This window comes from Poecilia reticulata, chromosome 6 (genome assembly GCF_904066995.2).
Source record: "Poecilia reticulata chromosome 6, P_reticulata-male-v2, whole genome shotgun sequence".
Taxonomy (NCBI): domain Eukaryota; kingdom Metazoa; phylum Chordata; class Actinopteri; order Cyprinodontiformes; family Poeciliidae; genus Poecilia; species Poecilia reticulata.
In genome coordinates this window covers 20,756,481-20,775,746 of record NC_088835.1, presented here as the reverse complement: position 1 = coordinate 20,775,746, position 19,266 = coordinate 20,756,481, and the positions used below count along the sequence as shown (strand labels likewise).

General features: G+C 37.2%; 1 long non-coding RNA gene across 1 annotated transcript in view; it reads right to left on the bottom strand.

The window, feature by feature from the left end:
* LOC145551993 (uncharacterized) overlaps window positions 1–19,266 on the bottom strand; it is a 112,861-nt gene that overhangs the window by 53,212 nt on the left and 40,383 nt on the right. The gene's annotated exons all lie outside the window — the stretch shown is intronic.

Here is a 19,266-nt window from a genome sequence, read left to right as displayed (position 1 = left end):
ATGTGGCACTGCTTTCTAGGGTGCTGCTGGAGGCTATCTACTTCATAGTATCATTGTGGGCTTTAATAATGTAAGATATTTTGCATTATTATATAATTTACAGAAAGATAGCATCTAAAACAAACAAAGGAAAAGTCAATACAAGCACAGATATGAGATATTAAAAAAAAGGAAACATCACCAAAGGAAATCTACCCTAGCCTTGTGACAGTCACGTTGTTAGGCCCTAAGCACTTGCACCCAAGAAAATTCCCTTAAATTAAAGGAATATGATGCCCTGTGATGTATATGTGGACCACATATTTATACAATTAATCTTGCAGTTCACGAAACAATGTTGTAGGTTGTATTGGGCCATTGATGTATCACCGAAACAATGCAAGGAGTGTGGAATTAGTGGTGTAGACGTCACAGAACATCAGCTATTGTGCCTGAGAGCCTTTTTTTCTTTTTGCTTTGTCAGTTATAAGATGACTAATAAAAGTGTTTAAAGAGTTTGGCACCCAGTCCGTGGGATTTTGTTTCTACGACTGAAGAGGACCTGCGTCTGCATGTCGTTGGCAGATACTTGAGTTTCAAACTGAGTCTGAAGCCCCCACTTGCTATTCCATGAATGGTTTTTAATTGTACTTTACGTGATTTATGGTAAGTGAGAGCAATGCAGCAGTATCTCTCTATCTCAGCACTATTTTGACACATAAAAAGCTGACTGAGGTAAAACAATCCTGGTTTCTGTGGCTATAATGAAAATTATTGATGCTCCTAAAACAAAAGGCGTTTTGTATCATTTTCATCCTTCTTAAAGGTTTTCTGCAGTTGCCTGGTAAGAAGTAATTACTCATTTTGATGTAAATAAAATTTCATTAGGTATTTCATCACAGCTGGATAGAAATGTAGCTGTTATTGGTTTCAACATGGTTGCCGTTTAACTGGAGTAATCTAGTGGGTTGGTTTCAACAGTTTTGTTTTTTTCAACTATCAGAGCCACAGCTGCCTGATCTAAAAATAAATCTTTTCATAATCACATACACTGTTTTGCATTACTGTACACCACAAACTGCACAGCAATGACTTTTCACCTTTTTTGTTTTACTACAGTCGAAACCAACTTTTTGCTTCACAACATAACAGAACAAACAAAATAAAATTTGTGTTTATGTTTGATCCCTGACTTCATCTTCCATCTGAGTAACACAAAGGTGACTGTTTTTGTGGCCTTTGGCTCCATTATAGTAGGATAATATTTAAAAAAATTAAATGATTGCTTAGTCTGTACTTCTATTTCTCACCCTCTGTAATTTTGAAGACAAAAGTTGTAGTGCTTACTATCTCAAGACCACAACTAGGCCCTTTTTCTATACCTGTGACAGACATTGGGCAACATGTCTAACTGGGTGTTAGCGTGTGCTTGTGCTTTATTAGTCACGCTAAGATACCCATGTCAAGTAATCTGAAAAGTCTGTTGGCACGTAGCATCTCATAAAAGGAGTATTGGCTTTCAGACCACACAGTAAATTGATGCCCTGGCTCCCCTTAATTCTCAAAAATAGTATAAAATCTTCTCATTACCAAATAAAAGTACCAAATAATAGTCAAACAGCTTTCAGTTTCAGTTATTTCTCACTAATAGGTATTAAAGAGATAGTATTATGTAAAATTATTGAGCTTTTATTTTAGCTCTACTTGATGTTAATGTGATTCCCTCATCCAAAAACATACTTGGAGTGTTACTTTGATTACTCAGAAATCCTTTAATTTCCGATAGCAGCCATTCAGGTGTACAAAATGCTTGGTTTCACCGGGCGCTGCCTTTTCCACGCAGCTCCTACTTGGAGCTGCTGTCTCCAAACCGAGTTTCTGTCTCAAAGAGCGCCCCTTCCCCACTGGGCATCTGCCGAGTCCATCATATGAGCTCCTTGTCAGTGCAACGCTGGTAAAAAAATTAAATGCTTAATGGAGAAATGTTATGATGATGTGCTGAAGGCGGAGAGTTGGAAAGAGAAGGCTCGAGCTTCTTAAAGAAATAGACACCCAATTTCAAGGCAAACTGCAATGTCAAATTTATTTTAAGTCATATTTCATATATGTAGCATATTTATAACAACTGATGGTAACATAGTTACCTGACTGTGCTATAAAATGACCTAATTAAAAATAACAATTGGATATGTGTTCAAACTAGCTCACAGTACAAAGCAAATGTGAAGATAAAGAAAGAAATTAACATATTTACGTGAATATTTCTTAAAAATGAATTAAACAATTGTTAAGATGTACTAATGTTTTACACTACTGTCTATTTCCAGCAATATCTTGAAAGTCTTAAAAGGACAGAAACAAAGCGCTTCAACAGGATGCATAAACAAGGTCACAGTGCAATTGGCTGGCCCCCCTATGGAGCTGTGAATGTTTTCTCCATGCTGGTAGGGAGTGTGTGAAAGGTCACAACAGAACCGGACACTACAGTTATTGTCCTGAAAAGCCTGACAACATATTTAGTCTTATCACAGACAAATGGCTAGCTGAAAATTCTGCCTGACCAGAAAGAAGCTCATGTGTTTGTATCTGCATGTAAATGTTCTTATAACTGTCGAAAATTTATTTTCTTAGAAAGGGACTAAAATAATAAAACTTTTATGCCAAAGGTTGAAGAATGTTAAGAAATAAATGTGAGACTAATCTATAGAAAACCCAACACAGAAAGATGCTTCAAATTCAACTTAAACATTTTGTTTTCAGTAAAGAAATTCAACTGCTGCTTTGGGAATTATCTTTAACCTGAAACATATGTTGAAAGTTGAAAGGCCCATGTGCAAAGATTTACTGGAGTATTACACATTCACTCTTAAGTCCAAAACCTTCAGTGGATGTTAAGAAAATATTGCTGCTGTAACGTTCAGTTTTTCATTCACTTCATCAAACAGCCTTATTTTCTTCTGGTGTTCTCCATGTTGGCTTTCAACATTTCGATTTTTTGGTAACATAATCTAATCCAAGTTGCTATGCTAGCCTAATGCTGTCAGTATAAACCATAGGCAAACAAGAAACAAGTGCAGTAAAATTAACAACACAATGCAAAACCAAAACAGGGGAGATGAAAATTATTTAGATTTTATGTTTACTGATCATGCTGAGTGGCACAGTTAGTAGCACTGTTGCCTTAGAACAAGTAGCGTCCCAGCCATGGGTCTGTCTGGATGGAGTTTACATGTGATGAGATGTAGCTCATATAACAGGCTCAGCAGATGCACAGTCCTACCAGATATCTGCTAATTGCTGCTGGCTAGTCTAAAGGAGCTGTGTGACTCTCTGTCCTAAAGAGAAATACCTGCAGAGCGCTGAGCTGTAAAACCTGCTAGTATTTTTTTGTCAGCTGTGTCCACACTTTATTGACTGGAATTGAATTAAAATGTGTCATGAGCCACATCATCAATAAGTTATCTAGCAAAAGGTCTTTCAATAATGTTGACTTTGTGTGTATGTATCATTTTTTTTGGATTCATAATACATTTACATTTTGTCTCTCTGGTAAAAGTTAAAAATGGTAAAAGTTAAGGAGGTATAAACAGTTTTGCAAGGCACTGTTATTAAGTCTACCTACAGATTGACACTGACTCTCTTTTCTCCCATAATTACTTGCAGAGCTCTTAAGCACACCGATCTATAGCTACTCCTCTTCTACAGTCACCTACAGTTTACACAGTTGTTCATGTAGTGCAGATTCAGTTACCAAACATTTCCGCTTTAGGTTGAAATAATAAATAGAGACACCGGACAGGTCAGATTTGAAAGTCTGGTATGTATTTTCATGCAGCTAAACTCTAATGCCTTACATATGGTTCCACTCACTACTCAGCAAGACACACACTTACTTACTATTTGATAGACATTTGATCAGATATCTGCTGTAAATTTCTGATGTGTAATGGTATAGTTTTCTTTTCCCTTTTTGCAAAAATTCACACCTAGGTCTAAGACGTATAATTAAAAGCTACACTTACATTTTAAATCTGTGACAAAGCTGCGCTTTGAGTTATGCCTGGAAAATTTGTCATGGTGCTTATATATGACAATTGATTTTCTTTGTACAAAAAAATCTTAATATTCCAAAAATATTTTTGAAGCTAGCCATGTTAGTGAATTTGCACAAAAACTTAATTAGAGATTGAAAATACTCTTGACACAATTACAAAGACAAAGGGGCTGAATCCAGAACTGGGAACAAACCAGTTACAGGACAAACTCCTACCACTGTTGCCTCCATCGTTAATGCTAAAGGTCTGAGTGGTTTATTGCATTCACATACATCAGAGCCGTAGGCAGGGCTCTGACTAACTGCCATATATAACAATAGTAAATTGTGTATGCTACCAAATATGGTGTTGATACATACCTGAACAAATGCATAATGTCTATGTTCAAACCTAAGTGTCTGTGCAACATCTTGCATGAAGATCAAAGCAGAAGTATGTGACATTTATAAAAATTACAAATACACTGCTCCATCAGAAACAACCAATCAGTTTGAGGGGAAGAAGTCTGGGTGCTGTGAATCACCCTTGTGCACACGTTGCTTACAACCTCTGCCTTTCTCTCTGCTACAATAAAGTTGGTTCACCACAGCATAGCCTGCCATGAATGTTCAGGCTAGCTAGGATGGCCACCGATGACTGCAGATAAGGAGTTTTCCTGAAATGGTAAGTTGTTTCTCTGCCATTAGAACATTTAGCAGCGAGTACACAAGGATGACTGACAGCACTAAGATCTTCTTTCTGGTCCTGATGAGCAGTGCATTTTTGCTCCTGGCAATATTTGCACAGGGAGGAGGTAGAGGAGCTCAGTCTTTAATTATCTGTCTCATATTACACAACATGGTTTTAACAAATATGTAATAAAACACAATTAAGGCAATAAGGCAATAGCAGTGGAAAAATCTTTTCATAGGAACAATTTATCTCTCGCCTCCTTTCCTTATGAAATTACTGTAATGGAAAATTTGTAAGACAAAGCTTTTTCATCCGGTATTTTTTGGTGAAATCTTAGTGAGCTGGACCAGTCTTTTTGACTTTGTCCTCATTAGAGCAAGACATCGCAAATGGGCAGTGGTTGGTACTTAGAACAAAAGTGCTTAGTGTTAGCCAACCAAAACCTGAAACTTGCGTACATCTGTGTACATGCACAGACATGAAACCGGCAACACAGCAGCAGACTGTGCTAGGGACAGGGAACACTATTAAAATTAAATGCTGCGTGGCTGTGGTATTTCATTCAATGTGCTGACAGCTGTCCAACGTTTCTGTGGTGACGCTAGATAACTTTATGACCCTAGTGAGCCCAGCTTGGCACAGAAACCAGTTCCAGACGCCCACCTCGCCGTCCACTCACTTTTCACATACACTTCATGCAAAACCTTGGATGCAATAACCAAGTTGCAATTCCAACTATTTGACAAATGATTTTAACCACTGTTGGGGCATGTAGAGCTTCCAATCATTCCAGTAAAAATATTAATGTTGTGAAGTAATAAGAATAATACAATTATAGACAAACATTAAAATATTTTTGTAGACTCCTACAGTACATCAGATCTGTTTTGACTACAGAGGCCTTAGAAGTAGTTTTTAAAAGCAAATATTATGTTTACTGGTCAATGTTAACACAAACTAAAGGACCGCATTATGAATATGAATCTGATCCTTTGGGAAGCTATTCTACTGTGCCTTTCAAATGTGCTTTATGTTATATTGTAACCCCGAACTACAACGTATTATATTGAGATTTTATTTGAAAAACCAAATTCAATTTACTTCATTTCATATATATGTGTGTGTGGCAGTATGCCCTGTAATCTGTCGGCTGCCTGTATATAAAGGGCCCTCCCTCACCTGGTTGACATCACGTTGTTTTCTTTCCGGTTCAGACCTCGGCGTTTGTTGGTGCTACACACTAGGTAAGGCAGGCTTCATCTCTTTCAATCAAGCTTATTACTTATTACTTGTGGTTTTAAACTAGTATTTTTGATTAAACTAAAACAATGGTGTAATAAATAAACTTATTGAATTGTGAGATTGTCTCAAGCCTCATCTGTAGCGGGTCTGTGTGCCTTAAAGGTAACTTTTTAGTGGAGTTATTGCAACCAATTTCATCTTGATTAAAATAGTGCTTTTAAATTTAAGTTACCCATTCTTACCACACTGCTCCCGCCACAAATAATGCCATTTTTTTAAAAAAAGGACTCTCAACATTCTTAAAAACAGAATAAGTTGTTCAATCCAATAGATAGATTCCAAGTCAACATGTGGAACCTGGAGGAAAAAAAACATAGTTTACAAACATATTCACAAATAAAAAAGTGAAATGTTTGTTGTGCATTTGCATTCAGGCCTACTCAGTTACCACTTTCTAAAACCACATTTTGGAGCAAGACTCTACCAAATTTTCCCATCTAGAAGTTTTAACTTTTTTGCCATTCCCTCAGCATAATGCTTTCGCATCTAAGCTTTATTGCATGTGCATTGGGTGATGTTCCACTGCACACAGTGTTTTGTAATTACACCAGAGGACTCAGTTCTGGTCTCATGGCACCTTTTTCCATATATTTGCTGTGTCCTGTACATGGCTTGCAGTAAACCTTAAGTGGGACGTCTTACGCCATTATCTCAACAATAGCTATTTTCTTTCTGCTCTTCTACAACGGATATTCGTTACTCTGCCACTGCTCCATTATAAGGTGTTGAATGATGAAAACAGGCTTCGTTTGTCAATGGACGCTTGTATCTCCATGCCTTCATTATTAATATTAAACACCACTGACAAAGGTTTGCATTGTCATCTGGTCACTCTCACTCAATCTAACCTTGAAGCATAATGACAGCAAAAGGATCCTGCCACATAAATTCACATAGTATTTTTTCCAATTCATAATTATGTCTATTGCCCAACTATTAATGTCTGCAGAGAAATCTGAGTCTTTAAAAAGTCACAATTGGAGTTTGTTCTTAGTCTTTGAAATGCCATATCCGTGTAATGCCATGAGTGCATTAAGTTGTTCCTGAGTAAGTGGATGGTGGTGCAGATGAAGCTAAAATCACAATAATTTTATAAATGTCTCCTGAACTCCATTTTTACACGGTACATTTTCAGATTAAAACTCCGTACATCCATGGATTAATATGTTTTCCGAATGAGCTCTTACAGGAAACAGCCATATTGTTGGATAACTGAAAAGGAAGAATTTGCTGCCCTGTTATATTTTGAATGTTAGCCAGGCCTTCTCTTCTACTATGTGGGTGTAGAGTTTGAGAAGGCTATAAATCTTTGCCAGTGGGGAACCACATGGTTCACTCTCTGAACCATGTGGTTCTGTTGCCTTTTGCACGTCCTGTGGTGTTTGGAACACACAGTCTGTTCCACAGACTCCATGAAAGATTCACGGATGAATTTGGCTTTATTGACTGTATCTTTGTGGTTTAATGCATAATTTTACCTATGGGAAAAATGATTCAGCATTATTTCTCCTAATTCCCACTGCGGAATCGACAGTCTATCTGTTAAAGTCTCACTAAATTCAGCTATTCCTAGGGAATCCTCGTGATACTTAACTGTGTTCAGAGTAAGGAGTCTGACTATTAACATCCCTAATAAAAAACAAAACAAAAAAAAAAAAACACTCCAATTACACTTTGTGTTAATGGGCTGTGTAACAAATACAGACATTTGACAATTTCAGCTGCACTGGAGAAAACATTCCATATATTCTTGATTGTGTACAACATGTGCATAGTTACCAGAAAAGTTATTGGGTATTTCGCATGGGAAGTTTTTAATCATCCCTAACTAGTCCTTGAGGATGTAAAGAGTTAAAAAGAAAAAGCTTTTATGATTAAGTAAGAGATGCTGTGATAATCCGAGGAGCCACATTTGAAACGTAGTAATTCTGTAATTATCGCATTCTGGTTGAGGTTTAAGGTGATTTATTACAGTATTCGTAAAATCATTAGTGATCATCTGTTTAGGTTACAGTATTTGCAGGGAACAGGCGTATAAGCATGTAAACACGAATTTTGAGCCACAAACATATGGAGGAGTTTATTGCTCGAATGTAGCAGAAGTGTTGATAACCTGTGTTACACTAAAATATGTGCATATAGCATATACATACATCAGTGTGATAATCTATCAAAAATCTCTTTGCAGGATGAATTTGTTCCCTTTCATAAAACAATATCATCACAAAATAAGAAATTATGAAGATTTGGTTTATTTGCCAAAATGATGAACTATTCAGAAATATGAATGATTTCACCTCAGTTAAAATCATAGATTATAGAAAAAACCTTTTAGTAAATGTGGCCAATTATTATTTTATAACAGAAAAACCTATTTGCCGATGATTTAATGAAGTAAGCAACAATTCAAACAAAGAAATATAAAAGCCAGATACTAATAGTAAATACTGCTACAAATTAGACTGAACGCTTATTTATCCATTAAATGTGCCTTAATTCCTATTCTATCTATGGTTAATCTGAGAAGGGAAAAGAAAAGAAGAAAAGTAAACTATTTTCAGAATGAATCCTAATCTGCCAGCTTTCATCACCAAGACCGGGAGGGACAAACCTGAAAAGATTTCCTCGCCAGTCAGACATGGCTGTTTACTTTCTTGGAACCAACAAGCCTTTTTGCTCCAGTGTTTTACCAGCTTCCTCTCTCTGTCAGCTGGAGAGACAGTCAGCTGTCCTGCTCCAACACCTATTCAGTCTGCTGCAGGTCACTTGGAAAAGGCAATGGGTACTACTTTCTTTTGGCGCTGGCTCTTTAATGGTGGCAGGGACCGGATGACAGTGCTTAACAAAAGTCACTGAGAGAAACTGAACCAAAATTACACAAAGTTATATAGATGTGGGAAAGTAGGTGATATGAAAATATTTATCAAAGGATAAACAGGAATAAGTTTTATTCTCTAAATATTTTTCAACACAGTACAAAGAGACCAAAAATGTCCATTATTGTAGTAAGAATTTGATTTCATGGTTATTAATAATTTGTATTAGTTTGATTAATAGGTTGAATTGATAAATAGGTTTTAGCCGTACTGTCCACTTAGCACAGATTACACATTCAGCCATCCACTCTGAAATGCAAATAGATTCATATACAGATAAACAGACCGGTATGTGAATGTCTAAACTCGCAAAATAATTTGAGACAAGAAAACTTAAAATGTGCTGGCAGATACTCAGAGAAGACCCTTTTAGGCATGAGACATTAGCATAAATCAAATATATTCCTTTTCTTGAGAACTCACATTTAAAGATTTTTTTAATCACTTTTTTCACACAGAAGGTCAGCAAGCTGTAAGACAGCACAAATGTACTAACCAATGGCTTTCTTTTTATGCCATTTTTTCTGAGTGTACAACTCTTTGTGAACCCTAGTTTATTTTGCTTTGGTAAATAATGGTGGCATGGTTTGGCATGACTCTCATTTCATTTTGTTCACACACACAGTTAGGATCAGCAAGCGGCAAGACACCACAAATGTGCTAACGATGCCCGATACAAATACTGCAACCTAAAATGATACAGTGTGTCTTTTGGAGACCTTACACCCACAATATGGATTTCTGCCATCAAAAATATTAGCTTAGATTTGTACTGATGAAGTGGAAACAGTTTTTATACCAGTGAAGCAATCTTTGCCCGAACATGTAACGACTCTTTGCTGGCAAGTTTCTAGACAAAACAACTCCCAAAGAATAATTTGGGGTTAATATATTGTATGGATGCTACATTAATATCAAAATATGCGATTTTGTTTCACTGTATTAAAACAAACAAAATGTCAAATTTTTGTGCAGTTTGCATTTTTGTATGTTTCAATTTTTGTACTTAAATAAATAGACTAAGATCTTAAAAAACAACACAAATCTAAAGAAATTCTTAAACAATCACAAATATCTATCAGTCTGAAAGGATTCATAATGCCTAAGGTCTTTAGTGAAGCAGACAATTGTAAGGTTTTATTGGGAAGCTACTTTTGACTTTGGGGGAGGTTGGTTTTCATAAAATTTTAATACATGAAAGTGTGATTGGAAAACAGCAATTTGTATTTTGTTAGCTTTTCTTTGCCTGTTGGTACAATATTAATGATCTGAAATATTTGACTATGAGAAAAATCCCTGAAGATATGTATTAGGGGACAAGTTCTTTTTGCAGCATTGTCTAATGATTTGCTTATATAATAGTTTACATGGAGCATAACAATGTCTCCCTCTGTTTCTTCCCCATCTTTCGTCTGTTTCATCCATGTAGCTAAAAACACTTTTCACCAGTCAAGATGCGCACACTTTTAAACTCCTATGGTCTCTCCTTTTATCTCAACCACTCAAAACTTCCAACTCTAAATCTGCATGCTGCTGAAACAGAAGGGTGATCTGCTAGTTTACACATGCTAACCCGCTGCCGCGCTGGATGATTCTGTTTGCAAACATTGGCTCTGAAGGAACAGGAGATCTGGCAGGTGTTTTACACAGCTGACCTTAAAGTGGACACTTCAAATCACGGACTTGGACTGACTGAGACGTGTTCTAATGCAAAGGGACTTATGGCAGGTGAGTGCTGTTAGTTTGAACTATTATTCTGGACAAAAGTAATGTCATGACCATGACTTTGAATGGTAATTTTTAATTAAATTATACAGTGCTTATTTAGCAAAAATTTAGCAAATTTATCCAAGACACAAAATGATACTGCTGCTAATTTAGTCACAGAGCTATAATAATTATAAAAAATATATAATTAATTTTAGTGCATAGTAATTAAGATAAAATTAATGAAGGTAAAACTAATTAAGAGATGATGAATTGACATGTCTGTTGCACCAATTAACATGTAATCTACTGCCTTATCTGCCTTTACAGAATGTTGACTGATAATCAGGTATTTAAGAATCATCAGAGCATTTTATTTTAGACGGACTAAACAGTACAGTATATTTCATGTTTTCTTTCACAGCCTCCTGTGTACTTCTGCAGATAAGCTTTACTGCTCATCTGGGTGGCTTATGTTCATCAGTATTTGCAATAGGTTCTTAGAAAAGGACATTTACAAACATTTATAAATGTTAAAAAAAAGTTTATCTTTGATACCCACAATCCATCTATCCATCCATTTATCCTTTCACTAAAATTAAACATTGGGATGAAATGGACTGATAATTAGTTCTCATTGAAACCAGTGAATTTAGTGGCACGATGCTCATTTTTCAAGCTTACATTTCAGTAACTGTAGGAGATGTGCTCCAAAACAGATCACTCACCTCTAACTGGACTGCAGCCCTGTCTCATTTAAACTGAATGTACCTAAACATTTTATGCTGGAGCTCAGTAAACAAGAAAGTTGAACCAGTCGGGTTCCTTTGAAAAAGAAAGAAAGAAAGAAACCCCAATTAACAATAATTTAATCATGCTGCAGAAAAAAAATCCCTGATTGACTCAGTCTGCCAAAATGCAATACCCTAAACAGTGTAACCCAGTTGGATGAAGACATAAAAGAAACACTGTGTTTTGATTGGTGATGGCAAGTTGCATGCTCTTTATTGCAATTACTGACAGTATGGGTCAGTTGACATGGAGACCAACTGGGCAAAAGCTAAAAAAAAAAAAAAGTCGTTTGGATTGGAAGATTGTTTTTATATCTGTGAGCTTGAATGAAGTCAGCATTATTACAAAATGTGTTTTAGGGTTTTTTAGGAGTCACTTAAGGTTCTACATATCTGTGAAGTATAAGGATGCACCCAACCAGAATAGCACAAGCTTTGGATGAGAAACAGGGATAGGGGGTAGAGAGGAAAGGGTGAATAGACTAGAATTTAGACTTGGAGAGCAGTTGATGTGTTGTTGTCTTTGATGCCTTGGCAGGGCCTGGTGCCCGACTAATGTGGCGTGATACATTGGCTACTGAAAGCAGGGCCAAGGGTTCCTTCCTTGGCATGTGTATTTGGGTTGGAGCTTAATTGGACAGCTGGACCCATTTCCTCACATATTTTCACAAAAAGGGATGCTCTAAGCTTCTCTTTTCTCCTGCTTTTCCTCTTTTAGTAGTACTGAATGCTTTTTTGATTCTCTCACAGCATTGACTTGGCATTCGTGCAAAGAGAGCACTTACTATCACTGCTGTAATCAGAGATTGAAAGATGGATATGTGCTGCTTCTCTCAGGAAACAGCCTTTCTCACTCAACTGTGACAAGCTCAGTAGTATTGATACCTTACCAAGGGGGTTCACACGATAATATCCCCCTTTTCTTTCTGCAGGACGTATATGTAAGAGGACGTCTTTACACAAAGGGTAACAGAGCCTGCGGTCAGTGAGTGTCCTATATAAACTTGCATGCAGGCTTTTTCCTTAAAAGTGAAACCAGGCACATTGTTCTTTAATGGTACATGAGTATGCCCGCAGGTTTATCATTTTTATGTTACACTGTGTCATAATAACTATGATCTTGTAAAAACTTTTTTGTGTAATCCAATTTGTCAGATATGGGTGTAACAAGAGTGATTGAGGTGAAAGGGCATCCAAAAATACGATCAAATTACTCAATTATCTCAGAATTTAAAAGTCACCATTAAAACGCTGATTAGCGAGATACTAGAAAAGTTAGTAAAGCTCAGTTGGGAAGCTGTTTTTGACGACATTCACGTAAGGTAGCGTAATGGCTGAAGAACAAATTAAAACATTTGACTTTATATTTTAGTTATGAACAGTTTGTGCATTGGTAACAGCAGACAGAGGCCATACAAAACAGAAGTTTCAGAAACAAAGTAAAATACACTTCAATAAACCTAATAGTCACACAGGAACCTGTGACATTTATGATCTTCACCAATGTTTGTCATGTTGTTTCTGTAGCTCCTCTGTATTTGGAGTTCATGGTCTTTCCTCTCAAATAGAGGAAAGACCATTAAATTAAATAGATTTTTCCAACGTGTTTTGACTTGCACAGTAAATTGCCATTCCTGCCATTGATATATAAAAGCCAACATATTTTCTGACCCATGAGTATTTTAACTTGCAGATTTTTGCACGGGGGTTAAAGAGTTTGGACAGTTATTTCATATTGCTATATGCAAACCTGACAAACCATGTTTGCAAGGTAAGGAAAAGTAATTTTATTTATGTAGCACATTTTCAGCAACAAAGCAATTCAAAGTGTAAACACAAAACATATCTAATATGAGAACTGAACAATCCCACCATTCAGTGTAAAGTCTAGAAATGATTTAAAAAATACAGTTGGATTCATTTGGCTCCCTATGAAGTTTATAAAGCTCTCAACCTTCTCGCTTCGGTTTTGTCAGATATTTCCACACTCCAGACCAGAAAGTTAGAGCTCCACATTGACCTCCTTTATGTGAGATCAAAGCGTTGTCAGAAGTTTAATCCTCGGCGTTCAGTATTAGTTTTAATGAATTCTGACCTCTCAACCCCCGTAAGCTTGAGCACATTCTGACAATGGGAGATAAAAAATGCAACTACTCTTTAGTAAAATCATTCAGGATATAGATCTAAAAGTTAAAAGCCATTGTCCATAAAGGAGAAAACCCAGAAGCAAAATGATGAATGAATCAATGGTTTTAGTGTGAGTTAGAAGAGCAGAGTAAGTGGGTCAAGAGATTCTGAGTAACGGAAACAGTTTCAGGACGATGAAATTGGGAAAAATGCTCTTGTTTGTTTCATAAACTACCCTGCTGCTGGCTTAACCAGCAATGCTTTGAAAAAGTGCTTTTAGAAAGTCACAAGAATGTGATGCCTTGAAAGGATTATTCTAATGTCTCCCTCTAAAAGTTATAACTTTACTTTTAATTTTCAGTTTAATTATTTCTCCCCACCTTTTTTCATAAGGTTAACTACCCAGAATACTTTAATTTATAAAGAAGGACTGAAACTTTACAATAAAATCTGATGTGACAATTCATAAAAGGAAAGAACTTCGTGATTTATGAAGAGTTCTTATTTATACCACCAACATCACTTCCTTTAGCACAATTGTCCACATAATTTGCATATTTATTTTTTGTCCCCTCAAAATAGCAAATGAAACTTTCTTTAAAAGTATACTTTTCATCCAATTTTGGATTAGTTTGGCCTTTTTCTTCCTACGTAATTCTAGATCCTCATCTCCCTTCAGTGCTCCATCTGGGATTTCTCCCATTGTGCTTGATTTCTGCAGTCAAATTTCAACCGGGCCAATCAGCGAACAGAAGGAGTTGTGAACGATGACGGCAACTATCTGTGCTGTTCTGGAATTGCAATCTTCCTGTCCAAGGTTGTTTGCCAATAGCGGTGAAGCGGTGAACAAAGTCATTCAGTTCATGTTGGCCACACCTCAATATTGAACAATTAAAGTCGGAGCAAGAGGAATGTTGGCAAAGATGTTGTTTAAAGAAAAAAAATACAACTAGGCAATAAGTGAACATAAGAGCCTGAGAGAAACTATGTTTATCTTTTCTTTGTGCAGATGAGATGCAGGTAGCCCGGAAGGCTTACCGGGTTACCTTAAATATTGATGGATGATGATAAATTCATGTTGCTGGTGAACTGCTGAAGCAGATCCAAACAGACACTTATCCACAGAAGCACATGCCCACCTGTCCAATAAGTAAATAACTGTGTTTCAGATAATGGTAGAAACAAAAGAAGTTTGTTTTATTCTGTATGATTTTCTTTTTTCATTTTACATTAAACTGATTTCTATGAAAGGAGTGTGGCTGTTTAAGCGTTAGTGTTACACTGCTCCCACTAATTTATTCATAGTTTTAAGTTTTCTGCTCTATTTTTCATAAAATGTTCAACAAGCAAGAGTAATTTACCAACAATTTGTGCTTTCCTCAGTTATAAATAATTCATTTTATGCTTTTTTTTTTATTTGTGCCCTACAATCAATGGTTTTCTTTCAAATCCTTCTTCTTCAAATATTAAAATATGTTTAGTTACTGAATGTGGTCAATGATATTCCTAAATATGAAGGTAATATTAATTGAAGATTAATGTAAAATTGCAGTTTATTTGCCTGAGCTTCAAAAACCACCATTGACTGTGTCCATCTTTTTTTTTTCCCATACATGAGTTTTGTTTCTAGCAGCTGTGGCTTCAGTGTGAATCACTTATTTTACTGTTATCAATTGGAAAATTAAAGTACCACTTCTAAATGGGTAGATCCAGAGATGACGCTGATTTTGTAAAGGGCAGGTGGGTGGAAAACAAACCGAATTTCCTCGTCTTTAGCTCGTGGTTCATTTTGCTGAGGCAAATTGTCTCATTTGGGAGACTGTATTCACAGATTTGAAGAGAGTAGGTGGAGGTCAGGGAGGATGAGACAGAGAAAAGGAACGGTGGGTGCAGGGTCGGACAGAGGAACAAAAAAAAAGTGATGAAATAGTTTTTATACTGGAGAGGATATGGATAAAGAGAGAAGTACAAATGGGCTTTTATGTTGCCACTGCCTTGTAAACAACATGAGGTTCAAAAAAAGGAGAAAAGAAAAACAGATTGTGCGTGAAAGGATGGGAGGGCTTTGGTGGTTTACTTCGCAGGCAGGGATTGAAGTGAGGTGGTTAGGGGGGATTATGTGGCGAGCTGAGTGAACTCTGAAGGTGGGGGTGCAGCTTTCAAAGGGGTATCGATAGATCTGGTGTTGTCCCCACTTCACAGCCCTCATCAACCCCACTTGCAAACATACCACACCTCTTCACAAGCCGAAGAAGTCCCCTCTTTCATGGTGTACTCGCACACATAAGCTGATGAACTCTGAGATGGTCAGAGTACTCTAGGCTCGCTGCCTACTGAATAGAAGAGTTTAGACACTACTGAATTGGCCCTTCAGAAAGGGGCATTCTCCTTTAAGTACACAACTTCTTTGGGCTCTGTAAAAACCCATGCATAGTCAAGGATTTGGGCCTCTTTTCTGTGGATTGGTGGTGTACTTGTATGAACTGAAGTTTGGCAAAGTTGAAGTCACATTTACGGAACCATATGCAACTGGGAAAAAAAAAATACTCTCTAGGGTTCAAAAAAGATGTCTGAGGAGCAAAGTTAGATCAACGGCCAACACAAAATGTCACTGGGAATTATAAAACTTAACTTTTTAAAGTAAAAGTTTAATTTGAAAAACATTGGATGGAAAAAAAAGGGGATACCAGCTTTTCATAGACACTGGACTATTAAATGAACAAAAAGTACATGACTATGCTTATCAATATTCACAAAGAATGATCAGAAGAAATGCAGGATGAAATTCCCAGTTCACTTTTACTAACAAATGCATTTGTCTGACAATTAGTTAATGTGTATGAAATGAGAATTTTGTTCTCAGAGAAACTGCTCACCAACTAACTAATTGACTGACTGACAAGATTTTTTGTAGGACATGTCAACTCTTTGCTTCTACTGAAGCCTCTAAGGTCCGCATACCATACATTAGCATAACCACGAGGCCCATCCCATTTCTACAGGATTAGTTCAGCTCTCCTCCCACTGTCTGATGGCTCTTTATCTAGATCGACACAGCCTGTTAGAGGTCCTCACTATACCATTGCTACTAGAGTCATTATCATTCACCGCGAGAAGGAATCAGCTCATAGAGACTTGCCTGTTTAGCATGAGACTGACATCTCATTTGTAACGGTTTAAAAAGGGTCTCCCCTTCAGATAACAACAGACTAACTGGTAAATTCCCAGCTGATCCATCTATGGGGCAAAGGCTGATTGTTGATCCAATATTAAGATATTTTTAGGACACTATTGTTTACATGCTTTCATACATTTAATATCATTTCAAAACTTCTTTTATCTCTTTTATAAAGATTACTGTTGCTAACTGAGCATGGTGTTCTTACGCACACCTACATTTACTTTATATGACCCCGTTGGTAATTGATTAGTACTTATCTTAACTTATTTCCAAGGATGGTTTTACGTACTTTCCAGGCATATAGTGCCATTTAAGGCACAATCAGATTACTATGTAACATTCAGTTATTATAAAAAAATCCCTTTAAGTTGTCAAACAACTTAAAAGAAACTTGACAACTTAACAACTTGATGCATTGAAATCGCCCTATGTCTCTTTAAGGAGCTCCTGTTCTTTATGACACTCTGACAATCACAGCAATCCTCCATTAAACCATTTACAACCATTCTTAAGAGCGCTGGTCTGAGAAGTAGTTGATAAAGCTCAGCAGATGCACCCTTCCAACTTGCTTTTTGCTGCTGCCGTTAATCTGGTGGAGCTGAGTGAGGCTGGAGGCTGCATCTCCCAGGAGGAGCTATGAGGAAATAGGTGGTGCTTTGTGAGAGCAAGACTTTAGGCAGCACTCAATGGCTGCAAGGGAAGATTCAAGGAGCCCTCAAACACACATGAAAGAATCTCAGCAACACTCCAGGTATGTTTTGATGAGGAAATAACAGCATAATTTCCATCCCTTAAACCGACTGTTGAAAGTGAACTGGGTCACCATCACCACATCAAAATGAATCTGACATATTTTGCCTATTATTTAGATAGTCCCATTTAAATTGCTGACAAATTTGCTATATTTCAACTAATAACATTTCAGGTAAAACACATTTTTAACAGAATCACTCAAATGGCAATGATGGTAGGACTTTGTCCTGTGGTTGCCGATTCAAAGCCCCACTCCATCTCTAGTTGTTGTGTCCTTGAGCAAGACACTTCATCCGCCTTGCCTCCTGGTGGGGGTCAGAAAGCCTGATGGCAGACTCACTTATGTCAGACTGCCCCAGGGCAACTGTGGCTACAATGTGTAGCTTGCAACCACCAGCATGTAAATGACTGAATGAGTGTGAAGCCCTTTAGGGATAGTAGACATATTTCCTAATGATTCAGATAAAGATTCTTGTCAGGGTTTAAGCAAAGGGACTTTGCAGTCTAGTTTTAAATCAGAGCATTGAATTTCACCAATAAAAATTGCAAATTTAGATCAGTGCACAATTGGAAAGTCATGTCACAAGTAACTACACATTAAAAAAGAAAAAAAAAGAAACATCTTTAAACTCAGAGATAATCCAGGAATGTAAACAAAAATATTCTTGTAAATAAAGCCATTGTTTGTAAAACAAAAAGTAACTTGTTTGCCATTCAGCATATTCTTAAAATCCATCCATCCATCCATTTTCTTGCACCCTTGTCCCTCAGTGGGGTCGGGAGGGTTGCTGGTGCCCATCTCCAGCTAACGTTCCGGGCGAGAGGCGGGGTACACCCTGGACAGGTCGCCAGTCTGTCGCAGGGCAACACAGAGACACACAGGACACACAACCATGCACACACACACACACACCTAGGGACAATTTAGACAAACCAATTAACCTGACAGTCATGTTTTTGGACTGTGGGAGGAAACCGGAGTACCCGGAGAAAATCCACGCATGCACAGGGAGAACATGCAAACTCCATGCAGAAAGACCCCAGGCCGGGAATCGAACCCAGAACCTTCTTGCTGCAAGGCAACAGCTCTACCAACTGCGCCACTGTGCAGCCCATATTCTTAAAATATTAAGTTAAAATCTGTTATGTCCACAGAGTGTTAATGAAGAAGTATCTTGTGTCATAGGATGTCGAGCAGCAGGTGGATTTCCCTTCAGTAATAATGTTTGTCCACCAGCCTGCTTGTAGTCTTGAGATAACATCCTTTTAATTAGCCAATGAGTAGACTGGAGGATGTTAGCTTGCTGGTATGACTGCTTGATTTTAGAGATACTGAGCATATGGAGCCAGTCAAAACTAACAACACAGCTATCTCTTAGGAGATTCATGCCCCCCGGCCTCTATCTGTCATAGAGCGTAGAGCTAAAATAAACATTTCTCATGGAGCTAGAGTGATGTTTTTAGACTTGTGCAATACTGTTTTTACATGTTTAATAGCATAATCGTTACATAATAACACAAATTATATGTAAAACTGTACAAAACAAAGTAAAAAAATATGCCCTGTAAATAATCTTAGTCTTCCAAAATGGTAAAAAAAAATTTTTCACTCTCTGACCTTTTTTCTTGCACTCAGTCTTTGTTTCCAACACAACTAACAGTTTTCCTTTCACTCATGCTATCTTTGCTCGCTCTTACTCCTCTGCCGCCTACACTACACTTTTAGTATTTCTCATTCCCCCGCCACCACCCGTCTCTCTCTCTCTCTCTCCTCCTCACTCTCTCTCTCTCCCTCTCCTTTTCTCTCACACTCTCTCTACACT